This window comes from Salvelinus fontinalis, chromosome 16 (assembly GCF_029448725.1).
Source record: "Salvelinus fontinalis isolate EN_2023a chromosome 16, ASM2944872v1, whole genome shotgun sequence".
NCBI classification, from domain to species: domain Eukaryota; kingdom Metazoa; phylum Chordata; class Actinopteri; order Salmoniformes; family Salmonidae; genus Salvelinus; species Salvelinus fontinalis.
The window spans coordinates 4,947,629-4,961,507 of NC_074680.1; the positions used below are offsets into that span (position 1 = coordinate 4,947,629).

Below are 13,879 nucleotides of genomic sequence, written 5' to 3' on the forward strand. Positions count from 1 at the left end.
AGTTAGATTGCAATGCATGAACATTTACTCACTGTTTGAACCTCTCTGAATGTTTCAAAAGATGGGAATATGTCTGAAAATACCTTGGACATGGGACTTAGCGTAGACATGGATCACCCTCCCTCAGGTAGGTGTTCATTATACTTCCCTACTTTTGAAATTGTGGTGAGATGTAAACTGTATGCATTAACCTAATTTGCTTGTGCTGTATTTCCAGGATCTCTGGAGTCACCTCCTGTCACTGATTGCCATGAAGATGAGCAGAGTGGTTCATCATTCGTATCAGTAATTTTATCTGGTCGTCTCGTCACCATGTTTTATGAGTATCTTGGAATATATGGTGTTATGGTAAGTTACTTCATGTATTTCTCTCTTGTGAATGGGCTTTCCTTCCTATTGTAATTGACTAATTGCCTTTTTGTTGACTTGTTCTAGTGAAGTGTAGACTGAAGTTAAGTGTCCACAGCCGGTGTTTTGCTTATTGAGTGGGATATAAATGATACCCCCGCTCGTTTTACCAGGCTTTGTGCGTTTTGCTTAGAAAGTAATCACGTTCAGAACTCTAAAAGGAGGCTAGTAGACATGTTGTTGGCGAAGCAGAGCCAGCATTGGCAAGCTAACCTTCAAGCTTAGGTTATAGTAGCTAGAAAGATAGGTACATATTGTCCTCTCCTGGGTAAAGAGAACCACGATGAAGGATCCTCTCCAGTAGTCGACTAAGTTGATCAGTTGGTGAAATGAGGATTTTCACGGTTTACGCAAACGAGTTGTAATGCAAGTCACAAGCCAAACTAACTAGATAACCAGCTCAACTGTCAAAGTAACGTACAGTAGCGATGGATTCGGAAGAAACAACCCCTTTACCCACTTTGCCCCTGATGACAGAATCTGATCAACTGTCTGTCTTGTACTGTCTTGTACTTTGATATGTAAGTAGTTGGCTACAATGTAGCTAGCTGGCTAGTCAAGTCTTAGGCCGCCACATGGCTGGCTAGCTAGGCTACATTGAAACTGAATCTTGTTGGCAACTTCATTTGCCTGTCCTCTTCCTCATTTAAAAAATGGCTCACTTTCCAGACTAGCAGTATCCGTTCTTCCTATATCTGGGTCTCAGATTGGGAGGTGCCTTCAAGTTGTTGATCGAGATGTGCCTTCAAGTCCTGTGAACCCGTGCTGGTCACTGCAGGTGCCGGGGTCATCGGCTTCCTCTTCTGGAGGAGCATTTTATCTGTAAGTCGTTGTTGCACAGTTACTGCTTTCATAATTTCATAATCTGATTGCTTTATGTTATTCTATGATGTATTTTATGCTACCGTTGAGGAGGCTGTTTGCTGCCACTTTTCTTTTCCTTCTCACAGGTCAAAAGCAAGTCACATCTAAGTAAGTTCTTCTCTCTGGCTATTTAGGGTGCACAGTGAATCCTCATTCATATTGCTTACAGGCTGGTGTTCTTGTCATGTGTAAACCATGTCTGATTTCATACTCTTGTCATGGTTTTTATTCGCTATTGAAAAAGAGATGGTGGACAGGATGAAAAAGCTTGAACAAGAGAAGAAGGAGATACTCCAAAAGGTTGCTGAACTGCAGCATCAGGTAAGTTGCAGAGACTTTTCACTGACTAAGATCCAGACTTTTTAGTTCAATGTGAATTAAGGGACATAATGTTTTGACAGTATATTTCTACTGGGTTCCCCTCAGGGCGAAGAACTTAAAGAAAAGCAAAAGCTGTCTGAAAAATCTGTCACTTTATCTCTGGAGAAGATCCAGGAATTGGAGGTGAGTCTCTAAGAAATATTATCTTGATCACATGTCATTGTCATGCTGACAATTATTTGATTTTTTATTATTTTTTTCTTCTACATAGTGTTTAAATTGACTAAGCATTTTCTTTTTCTATCCAATAGAATATTGTGCAAGAGATGGAGAGACAAAATGAGCGCCTGGACGAGGAAAATAACTTATAACGCCATATCCTTTGACAAAGAGCAGGCCAATACTGCGAAACATGAAGATATGGTGAGTAGTATTGAGCGATTTAGCTGTAATTAAAATGTTTCAGAACAACCTGTAACGGTCCTGACCTGTTTTATGTTGTTTTTGTATGTGTTTATGGTCAGGGCATGTGTTTTGGGTGGGCAGTCTATGTTATCTGTTTCTATGTTGGTTTTGGTTGCCTGGTATGGCTCTTAATTAGAGGCAGGTGTTTTGCGTTCTCCTCTAATTAAGAGTCATATTTAGGTAGGGTGTTCTCACTGTTTGTGGGTGGGTGATTGTCTTCCGTATCTGTGTTATGTCTTGCACCATACGGGACTGTTCGGTTGTTCGTTTCGTTTCGATGTAGTCTGTTCCTGTCCGTGAGTTTTACGTTTTAGTTTAGTAAGTTCATGTTCAGGTTTTTTCGTCTACGTCGTTTTCTTGTTTTGTAATTTTGAAAGTGTTTTGTTTTTCGTGTTGCCATCGTCGTGTTTAAATAAAAGATGGCTTATTTCCCTAATGCTGCATTTTGGTCTGATGATCCTTCTCTCCTCTCCTCGTCCGAGGAAGAGGAGAACGACAGCCCTTACACAACCAATTCTCTGACGTCGGTTCAATTATTTGAATTCCATTAAGTTAGTTTATTATGTGAGCTCAATGTGCCGTTTCTCAAGCACATATTTCGGGACGTTGTAGTTTTCAACAGGAAAATAAATATTCCACATAGTTTAGTGCAGAAAATGTGGTAATTGACTAAAATGACCACAATCCATTGCACCTACAGCTGCATGGACTTGCGCGGGCAGACAGAGAGAAAGGGACAGCCTGCAAATGAGAGAGACACCCTAGAGAGTAGTTGCTTTCGGGATGTAGACAGCATAGGCAGCTACTATTAGCCAGCTACTATCCTAAATAGGATGGCTCGTTGATGAGGACAGAGAAAGATGGTTGTCATTATGCTTATCATTATCTTTGCCCATAGATGTCCGAAATGGACAAAACCATTGAGAAGTTGAAGCGCAGCAAGAAGAAAACCCAGGATGCACTCTTGAAGGTATAGGTCGTATAAGTGAACATGCCCAATGAAAATATGTAAAATATATTAACATTGCAACAATCAAATGTAAAGTGTTTATTTCCTTTTAATTATCCTTATCATTAAATCTGTAGTCTACCATTCTGATGGATGAAGCCAAGCTCCGCGAAGATGCCCGGAATGTCCAGGTCCAGGTTCTGGAGAAGGATATTGCCACCCTGAAGGAGGAGAACCTCTCGGTGAGTACCAATATGGAACAACGATTCACACTTTAAGCCTCATGACATTGTGTAGGACTCATTGGCCATGCGGGCCTGCATTGTACCGTCCTGATGACCTAATTTCCTAGCTGCACCATGCTGCCAAGTTGTGGGAGGAGAAGCACAGGGAGACATGCGAGCAGATCAAAGTCTACCAGAAGTCCCAGAAAGACCTGGAGGATTCCCTCCTTCAGAAGGACCACAACGTTGAGTTTTTTTTACACGTTACGATATTGTTACACACATCAATTCCTGTTCACACCTTCTCAAATGCACCCTGATGACAAAGAAACATGTCACCTGTATTATGTTCCAAAAAAATACTTCTTGACTGATTCCAGGGGAAAAGTGTAATGTATCAATTGGTGGTTCTCAACCTCTCTGGCAGGTTCTATCTGACCTGCTAGGAGACCTGGAGGCCTGCGATGACCTGAAAGGTGGAGTTGTTGCTAACGGGGTAGCCTCTAATGGTAAGTCACCTGACACGGTGTCCTAATCAGAGGAGGCTGGTGGGAGGAGCTATAGGAGGACGGGCTCCTTGTAATGGCTGGAATGGAACCAAATACATGGAAACAGTGTGCTTGACTCCGTTCCATTTATGCCATTATAGTGAGCCAGTCCTTCTATAGCTCCTCCCACCAGCCTTCTCTGATTAGGATACTGTCATGTGATTTGGTCTTATGTAGCAAAATTTGAAATTGTGTTTTTTTACATTGGATTAAAGTAGAGACTCGGAGCATCAAAATGGTATATCATACACTACAGTTGAGGAACAATGGGAAAGTAATTCTGCTTTGAAAGTTGATAAACTTGTAACCCATACTGGAGAGCTCTTCTTTGTCTATAGCCATTCAGCATTGTTCACGCATATTGTTAGCTAGCTAACAATATGCTTTATTTTGCAATGAGAAAACTACTTTCTGACAAAATTAGAAACTTATATCTGAAAATGTTTTCTCTTAGTTTGAAGATGTATTCTGGAGACAGGTGTTTTATACAACAGCCTTCTATGTGTTCTATTTTCGACTGCCTCTGCATATTTGCAATCAAACCACAGAATTTTCTCCATCTCCTTAGCTAGCATACTCTGCTTCCACCGGACAGTCCACTGATTTCAAAACTTGGGTCTCCTAAAAGTGGAGAGCATCTTTCAAAAAAGCTGCGTTAGAAAGGGTTACTTACACATACTGAGAAGCTCATGTTATAGACAGAAGTGTGCTACATGGCAGACCAATCCGAACTTGTTTCATGGCGCGTCCAGCTCATCCATTATCTCAGCCAATCATGGCTAGAGGGAAGGTTTCTTCCTTTTTCCGTGGCTAAACTAACTCTGCTCATAGTTTACCATCTTTATTCGTATTTACAGATGGCATACAAGTTTGTTATTAAGGCACATGGAAGTTCACGTACCAGAAGGCATTTTGCCCCCAAAAACGCATTTTGATAGTTATGCATTCAAATGCCTCTCCTGTGAAGTATAACGCGCGACATACGCCTACTTTCCTGAAATGTGTCACTGTGTTTACAATTATTTGTTTCAGACAAGCAGACCATCATCCAAAACCGCCACAGAACCAAGAAGTGTGTCAACTCTTCCACTAACTGTTGGAAGAACTTTCCACAGGTCCAGACCACTCTGTCTGTTGTGGAAGAAGAGCGCGATCGCTTCATGACCAAGCTGCTGAATGAAGAGAAGTCCAGGAAAGAGCTGGAAGGTATGTCCCAGCAACTAGAATTTGATATGCATCACTGCCTTTTCTCTCTCAACACTATCAACTTGTTTTCACCACAGAGCAATTTCAGAAGCTGGAGCATGACATCTTGTTGGTGAAAAGTGACAAGAACCACCTGGAGAACCAGTACAAGACCCTGCAGCAGAAGAATGACATCATGACAGAGATGTACCAGCAGAAGGAGAACACTTTGCAGCAGTAAGTGGAATCAGAAGCAGTGCAGTTCATGTGTTAATACCATAGTAGGGTTTGTTCTCCATGGTTCCACAGCATGTAAAAGAAAAACATTTTTCCTTGTCTTTTACTGTATTCTTTTACTGTGAGGTTTGAGGTTTTCAAATGGTCTTTAAATAGTTTGATTTAATTTGTGTGTCGGAAGCTGACCAAGGAGGAGTTTGAGCGCCCCAACAAGGAAGACCGGCTGACGGAGATGGACGGCAAGGCCCTAGAGGAGGAGGTCAAGGTGTGTAGGCAGCGAGTTAAGGAGATCCAGGATGAGCTGAAATGGACCGAGAAGTTCTACAAAGCTCAGATCATTGAGCAGGAGCAGAAATCTCACGAGAACTGGGTTTGTACAATACAACTTTATTAGTCCATTTGTTAAAGAAACAACAAATGTCTCATTTCTCAACCCCCATCGATGGCACATACATTAGGATCAGGACATTTTTTTTGAAGTCTTCTGTTTGGCCAGTCATTTGTAAGGTGAGTTTAGTCCAAAACAGGAGATGTTAAATGTCTCTTCTTTCTCTCTAGGTGATTGCACGCGCCGCAGAGCGAGCTCTGTTCGACGAGAAGAAGGAAACAACTAACATTCGTAACTTGTGAGTGCAACACTAATACAACAGACTCAATTGAGCTATACCAAAGCAGGGCTCAAGGCTTATTTAGTTGATGGAACCAGCACATGATTTGGTTGCATCAATTTTTCGCCACTGCACGGATATAATGACCTGACCTGTGTCCCATAATGTACCTGCATTCCATACAGAACCAGGCTAATAATGACTAGCTGTAACGGTTGTTCTCCTCCTCGTCTGAGGAGGAGCATGGATCGGACCAAAATGCAGCGTGTTGTGAAGACATGATGAATTTTATTTAGACATGACGAACACGAAGCAAACTTGAATAACTACAAAACAACGTAGACAGACCTGAACATGAGAACTTACAATAAACGAAGAACGCACGAACAGGAACAGACTAGACAAAACGAAACAGTCCCGTGTGGTACATAAACGGACACGGAAGACAATCACCCACAAACAAACGGTGTGAACAGCCTACCTTAATATGGTTCTCAATCAGAGGAAACGTCAAACACCTGCCCCTAATTGAGAACCATATCAGGCAACACATTGAACCCAACATAGAAACACATAACATAGACTACCCACCCAGTTCTTGTCCTGACCAACTAAACAAAGTTAAACAAAGGAAAATAAGGTCAGGAACGTGACACTAGCCATCTTTTACATTAGCATGCCCTTGAGTTCTTTCCTTGATTTGCATAGATTTACTCAGGGTTCAATGTGAACTTTTTGTCTCCATGGAAGTTTATAAATCGATTGGGATGCATGCTTTCTCTCTCTATTCAGCTAGTAATAGGCTACATTTGGTTATTAATTAATGATATATTAAAAAGCTGTATGATATAATTTTGCAATGTAAGACGTTCAAAATTAAGATATTTCCTCTAACACATCCAGGGAATGCATGATTGGTGTTATGATGTGAAACCTGTCCAATTAGGATCCGATATGTCTGCCTACACACCTAGGCTATATTATTCACCACCTGAGGAAGTGGAAACTCAAAACACGTATCTAGATTGCTAACTCTAAATATGTTAATGTTACTAGATAGCTAATTTATAAGATTACCAGCACTAGGCCTATACAGGCTACTGGATATAGCCCGCATCAAAACCATGTACTACATAGCCTACTCCGGTTGTTAAGTGGTGCCATGAGCTCCATATTGAGAGCTGAGAAATGTAATTGTATACTCACAGAAAGCTGTGACTCTCCTCTCTGTAACTAGAACAACAGTAGCTGCTTTGCAAACTGCCTTCTTCTGAATGCACGTCTCACCTATTGCTCACTCAAAATGGAGACAGGCAGATCCTTTCATTTGATTTATTTTTGGTCAATCTCACAAAAAAGTAAAAAGAGGCACATTGTGAACCAAAGGTTGCACTGCCAAGTCGAAGGGCCACAAATGCAAGTGTTTTGGTCACAGTTTTGCAATGCAGTAAGCTGTATTAGTCTAGATTTGGAGGTACAGTATTGAGAATCTAAATGTCTGTTCTCTTTTTCACCCAAGACTGACTGACATGTCCAGCAAGCTGAATGAGCTCCGTAGGCCTCTGTTCAAGCCCACCCCTGGGATGGCTCCCATGCCTCTCCGACGAGGTAAGAACCAATCCTCAGTTCACGTTATTTAGTACTGGCACGTCTGGGGTGCATTCAGTAAGGCAAAATCGTCAGAACATAACTTGCAGATAGAAATGAAATGAATAGGGCTGATATGACTCTATTCTTGAGGACAGAGAATCATATTTATATCTGAACGTTCTGTAATGTTCCTGAGCATTTCTATTGTCTTGTCGGTTGGATATCATCTGTGACTGCGTTTCAAATTAGATCTTGGACTTTTTGACTGCCTGATACCTCATCTGCTGTTTGACGTCCACCCTCTGAAATGCAGGTTTTCCTGGGGTTTTGATTTGAATTCCTTGTAGCTGGTCCAATGTGGAGAGACTGAGAGTGGTATTTGCCTGAGTGTTTTGTTGTTAAATGGTTTTGCTAAACAGGTGATTCGTACGGGCCCTCACCTGTGAGTGGAGGTGCCCCTTCCCCCACTCTCATGATAGAAGTTCACGGGTGCTCCCCCTCGCCCTGTGGGGCGAAGGGACGAGCCCTATCGTGAGTCTCCTGAACCCCCGCCCCGACAGCCTTGGTCCTGCTGATTGGCCGAGCAGTTCCATCCCTCAGCCAATCAACCACCCCCTCCCTTGTTCACCCATGTATGCCCTGACTCCCCGCTTTCTTTTTCACCTTTCCTTTTTCCCTGTCTTTACCTCCGCTGTGGTGTTTAAATAATTTCCCTTATTTTTCTTCCTACTGCTCTCATCCTGCTCCTAGTTGGTACCCACCTCTGACCTTTTCCTCTTCCTAATGTTTGTCTTCTAATTACATCCTCTCTGATTTTCGAAGACATTCTTTCCTGTCTCTTTCACTGCCATCTTTTCTCCCTCTACTGCCATACCCATCTTTCTCACCTGTGTTTGCGTGTCCAGACGATCCAGAATGTTCCCATGCCTCCGTTTGCTTTCACAATTTGGAATAACCGCTCTTGCATCCCTCTTGCTCTTTCAGTACTATGGTGGTGTTTTTGTTGTGTTCAGCTGTTGTGAGATCATATGTGTGTGGCAACTTGTTGGGTTACTAAAGCTTCAGCCTTTGCTTTCCCTTGTGGGATTACTGCATTCCATACATTTGTATATATATATATTTAAAATATACACTACCGTTCAAAAGTTTGGGGTCACATAGAAACGTCCTTGTTTTTGAAAGAAAAGCATTTATTTTTATCCATTTAAAATAACATCAAATTGATCAGAAATACATTGTATACATTAACCTGTCTAGGCTGAGGGTGCCGCTAGCGGCACTCCCCCCCCACCCCCACTGAAAAGGCTGAGCCGCGAAATTCAAAAAAAATATTTTTTTTAAATATTTAACTTTCACACATTAAAGTCCAATACAGCTAATGAAAGACACAGATCTTGTGAATCCAGCCAACATGTCCGATTTTTAAAATGTTTTACAGGGAAGACACAATATGTAAAGATGTACATCTATTACCTAAAAACACATTAGCATAATCCACCATCTTTTATTTGTCCACCAACACCAGTAGCTATCACCAATTCGGCTAAACTAAGATATTTATAGCCCCTAACCAAGAAAAAAACTCATATTTATGTTATGGGATAGGTTTTGTTAGTTTTGTTAGAAAAATTTGCATATTTCAGGTAGATGGCATAGGTTACAATTGCACCCACCGTCACAAATGGACTAGAATAACTACATAGAGCAACGTGTTTACCTACTTACTAATCATCAAACATTTCGTAAAAATACACAGCATACACTAATCGAAAGACACAGATGCTGTGAATACAGACAATATTTCAGATTTTCTAAGTGTCTTACAGCGAAAACACAATAAATCGTTATATTAGCATAGCACATAGCACATAGCAGCCCAGCATTGATTCTAGCCAAAGAGAGCGATAACGTCAACATCGCCAAAATATATTATTTTTTTCACTAACCTTCTCAGAATTCTTCAGGTGACACCCCTGTAACATCACATTACAACATACATATACAGTTTGTTCGAAAATGTGCATATTTAGCCACCAAAATCATGGTTAGACAATGTGAAATGTAGCCCAGCTGGTGAGAAAATGTCCGTGCGCCATATTAGACAGTGATCTACTCTTATACATAAATACTCATAAACGTGACTAAAAACTATAGGGTGGACATCGATTGATAGACAATTTAATTCTTAATACAATCGCGGAATTACATTTTTTAAATTATCCTTACTTTTCAATACAGTTTGCGCCAAGCGAAGCTACGTCAAAAAACATGGCGTCCTAAGTCACTAACATTTTTCGACAGAAACACGATTTATCATAATAAAAATGTCCTACTTTGAGCTGTTCTTCCATCAGTATCTTGGGCAAAGGATCCTTTCTTGGGTCTAATCGTCTTTTGGTGGAAAGCTGTCCTCTTGCCATGTGGAAATGCCAACTGCGTTCGGGATGAACTGGAAGCGTGCCCAGCAATTCACAGCGTTTCAGAAATAAATGTCCCAAAATCGCACTAAACGGATATAAATTGCTATAAAACGCTTTAAATTAACTACCTTATGATGTTTTTAACTCCCATAACGAGTAGAAACATGACCAGAGTAATATTACTCCCTCCACTAATGCTTGGAACAAGTGCGGGTCGATGTCCTCCAGGCGCATGACGCAGCAAGAAAAGAGTGACTAGCTACAGGGTTTTTTAATTTGTAGTGCCTGTGAACACGCAATCGACCCCATTCAAATCGTCATCACGTAAAGGCATCCAGGGGAAGACGTAAGCAGTGTCCGTATACTCATAGCAATAACTGCGGCCTTTTAACTGACTCCAGATCAGGGGCCAACATTTCTGAAATCTGACTCCATGTCAGGGAAATTGCTGTGGAATGGGTTCTGTTCCACTTAGAGACAAAATTTCGACTCCTATAGAAACTATAGACTGTTTTCTATCCAATAATAATAATAATATGCATATTGTACGATCAAGAATTTTGTGGGAAGCCGTTTCAAAAATTACACGATTAGCATAAATAGTGACAACAGCGCCCCCAGCCTCAACAGGTTAATGTGTAAATGACTATTGTAGCTGGAAACGGCTTTTATTTTTTAATTTTATAAAAATGGAATATCTACATGGGCGTACAGAGGCCATTATCAGCAACCATCACTCCTGTGTTACAATGGCACGTCGTGTTAGCTAATCCAAGTGTATAATTTTAAAAGGCTAATTGATCTTTAGAAAACCCGTTTGCAAGTATGTTAGCACAGCTGAAAACTGTTGTCCTGATTTAAGAAGTAATAAAATTGGCTTCCTTTTTGACTAGTTGAGTATCTGAGCATCAGCATTTGTGGGTTTGATTACTGGCTCAAAATGGCCAGAAATAAAGCACTTTCTTCTGAATCTCGTCAGTCTATTCTTGTTCTGAGAAATGAAGGCTATTCCTTGTGAGAAATTGTCAAGACACTGAATATCTCGCACAACGCTGTGTACTACTCTCTTCACAAAACAGCGCAAACTGGCTCTAACCAGAATAGAAAGAGCAGTGGGAGGCCCCGGTTCACAACTGAGCAAGAAGACAAGTACATTAGTGTCTAGTTTGAGAAACAGACGCCTCACACGTTGAGGAACTGGCAACTTCATTAACCTCTACTGCCTCAGAAACCCGGATCCGGGAGCACCCCCCACCCCCCACACACTGTTTAGCATAGCTAGCATAGCTTCACAAGTAGATAGTAGCATCTAAATATCATTAAATCACAAGTCCAAGACACCAGATGAAAGATACAGATCTTGTGAATAAAGCCACCATTTCAGATTTTTAAAATGTTTTACAGGGAAGACACAATATGTAAAGATGTAAATCTATTAGCTAAAAACACATTAGCATAATCCACCATCTTTTATTTGTCCACCAACACCAGTAGCTATCACCAATTCGGCTAAACTAAGATATTTATAGCCCCTAACCAAGAAAAAAACTCATCAGATGACAGTCTGATAACATATTTATGGTATGGGATAGGTTTTGTTAGAAAAATGTGCATATTTCAGGTAGCTGACATAGTTTACAATTGCACCCACCGTCACAAATGGACTAGAATAATTACAATGAGCAACGTGTTTACCTAACTACTAATCATCAAACATTTCGTAAAAATACACAGCATACACTAATCGAAAGACACAGATCCTGTGAATACAGACAATATTTCAAATTTTCTAAGTGTCTTACAGCGAAAACACAATAAATCGTTATATTAGCATAGCACATAGCACATAGCAGCCCAGCATTGATTCTAGCCAAAGTGAGCGATAAAAGTCAACATCGCCAAAATATATTAATTTTTTCACTAACCTTCTCAGAATTCTTCCGATGACACTCCTGTAACATCATTTTACAATATACACATACAGTTTGTTCGAAAAGGTGCATATTTAGCCATACAAAACCGTGGTTACACAATAAAAATACTAGGAAATCAAGCCTCAATATGTCTGACGTCATCTATCAGAGTGATCTAGTTTAATTGAAAGCTAATCATATACTTGACTAAAAAATACAGGGTTTACAGGAATCGAAAGACAAATTAGTTCTTAATGCAACCGCTGATTTACATTTTTAAAATTATCCTTACTTTTCAATACAGGGTTCGCCAAGTGAAGCTATACCAAACAAAATGGCGAAATATGCGTTTAAAATATTTCGACAGAAACACGATTTATCATATTAAATATTGCTTACTTTGAGCTGTTCTTCCATCAGATTCTTGGGCAATGTATCCTTTCTATGTTATAAACGTCTTTTGGTCGATAGATGTCCTCTGTCCTTCGAAATGTCCACCACCAACGACCGACACCCCAAAACGTGTCCAAAGTTTCAGAGTGCACAACAAATAAATTCCTCAAAATCGCACTAAACGGATATAAATTGCTATAAAACGGTTCAAATTAACTACATTATGATGTTTTTAACACCTATAACGAGTAAAAACATGACCGGAGAAATATTGCTGGTTAAAAAACGATTTGGAACGAGGCAGGTCCGATGTCCTTCACGCTTCAGGCGCACGACGAGAAAGGGCGGTCTCTATACATTTTGGTCTTTTATAATGGCTGTGAATGTCCCATCGATTCCATTGAAAACGTGATGACGTACAGACACCCAGAGGAAGACGTAGGCAGTGTCGGTTTCTTCATAGCATTCACTGTCGCCTTAAAAACAGACCCCAGATCAGAGGTAAAAATTTCTGAAATCTGAACCCTGTCATGAAAAGTGCTGTAGAAATTGTTCTGTACCACTCAGAGACAAAATTCCAACTTCTATAGAAACTAGAAGGTGTTTTCTATCCAATAATAACAATAATATGCATATTGTACGATCAAGAATTTAGCACGAGGCAGTTTAATTTGGAGACACAAATATGCTAATGCGGAACAGCACCCCCTATAGTTCCAAGAAGTTAAATAGTACCTGCAAAACACCAGTCTCAATGTCAACAGTGGAGAGGCGACTCCGGGATGCTGGCCTTTCAGAAGAAAAGTATTTGTTTCTGGCCATTTTGAGCCTGTAATCGAACCACGCAGCCGTTATACTGCTCAGAAAGGAGACGTGTTCTGTCTACTAGAGATGAACGTAATCCTAACCGATTTGCCAAAACTATGGTTTGTAAACAAGACATTTGTGGAGTGGTTGAAAAACGAGTTTTAATGACTTCAACCTAGCTGTATGTAAACTTCTGACTTCAACTGTATATACACGTACGTACCAGTCAGAACCAGCTTCACCTGAAATGCTTTTCCAACAGTCTTGAAGGAGTTCCCACATGCTGTGCTCTTGTTTGCTGCTTTTCTTACACTCTGGGGTCCAACTCATCCAAACCAACTCAATTGGGTTGAGGTTGGGTGATTGTGGAGGCCAGGCCATCTGATGCAGCACTCATCACTCTCCTTGGTCAAATAGCCCTCACACAGCCTGGATGTGTGTTGGGTCATTGTCCTGTTGAAAAACAAATGATAGTCCCACTAAGCGCAAACCAGATGGGATGGCGTATCACTGCAGAATGCTGTGGTAGCCATGCTGGTTAAGTGTCCCTTGAATTCTAAATAAATCACAGACAGTGTCACCAGCAAAGCACCATCACACCACACCACCTCCATGCTCCACGGTGGGAACCACACATATGGAGATCATTCGTTCACCTACTCTGTGTCTCAGCAAGACACGAAGGTTGGAACCAAAACTCTCAAATTTGTACTCTTCAGACCAAAGGACAGATTTCCGTCAGTCTCATCTCCATTGCTCTTGTTTTTTGGCCCAAGTAAGTCTCTTCTTATGGGGGTCCTTTTAGTAGTTGTTTCTTTGCAGCAATTCGACCATGAAGGCCTGATTCACGTGGTCTCCTCTGAACAGTTGATGTTGAGATGTGTCTGTCACTTGAACTCCAAATTTTCCAGATTGACTGATCTTCATGTCTTAAAGTAATGGACTGT

At 40.8% G+C, this 13,879-nt stretch overlaps 1 pseudogene; it reads left to right on the forward strand.

Moving 5' to 3' along the window:
• Window positions 1-13,879, forward strand: part of LOC129813451 (transport and Golgi organization protein 1 homolog) — a 69,028-nt pseudogene that overhangs the window by 5,043 nt on the left and 50,106 nt on the right.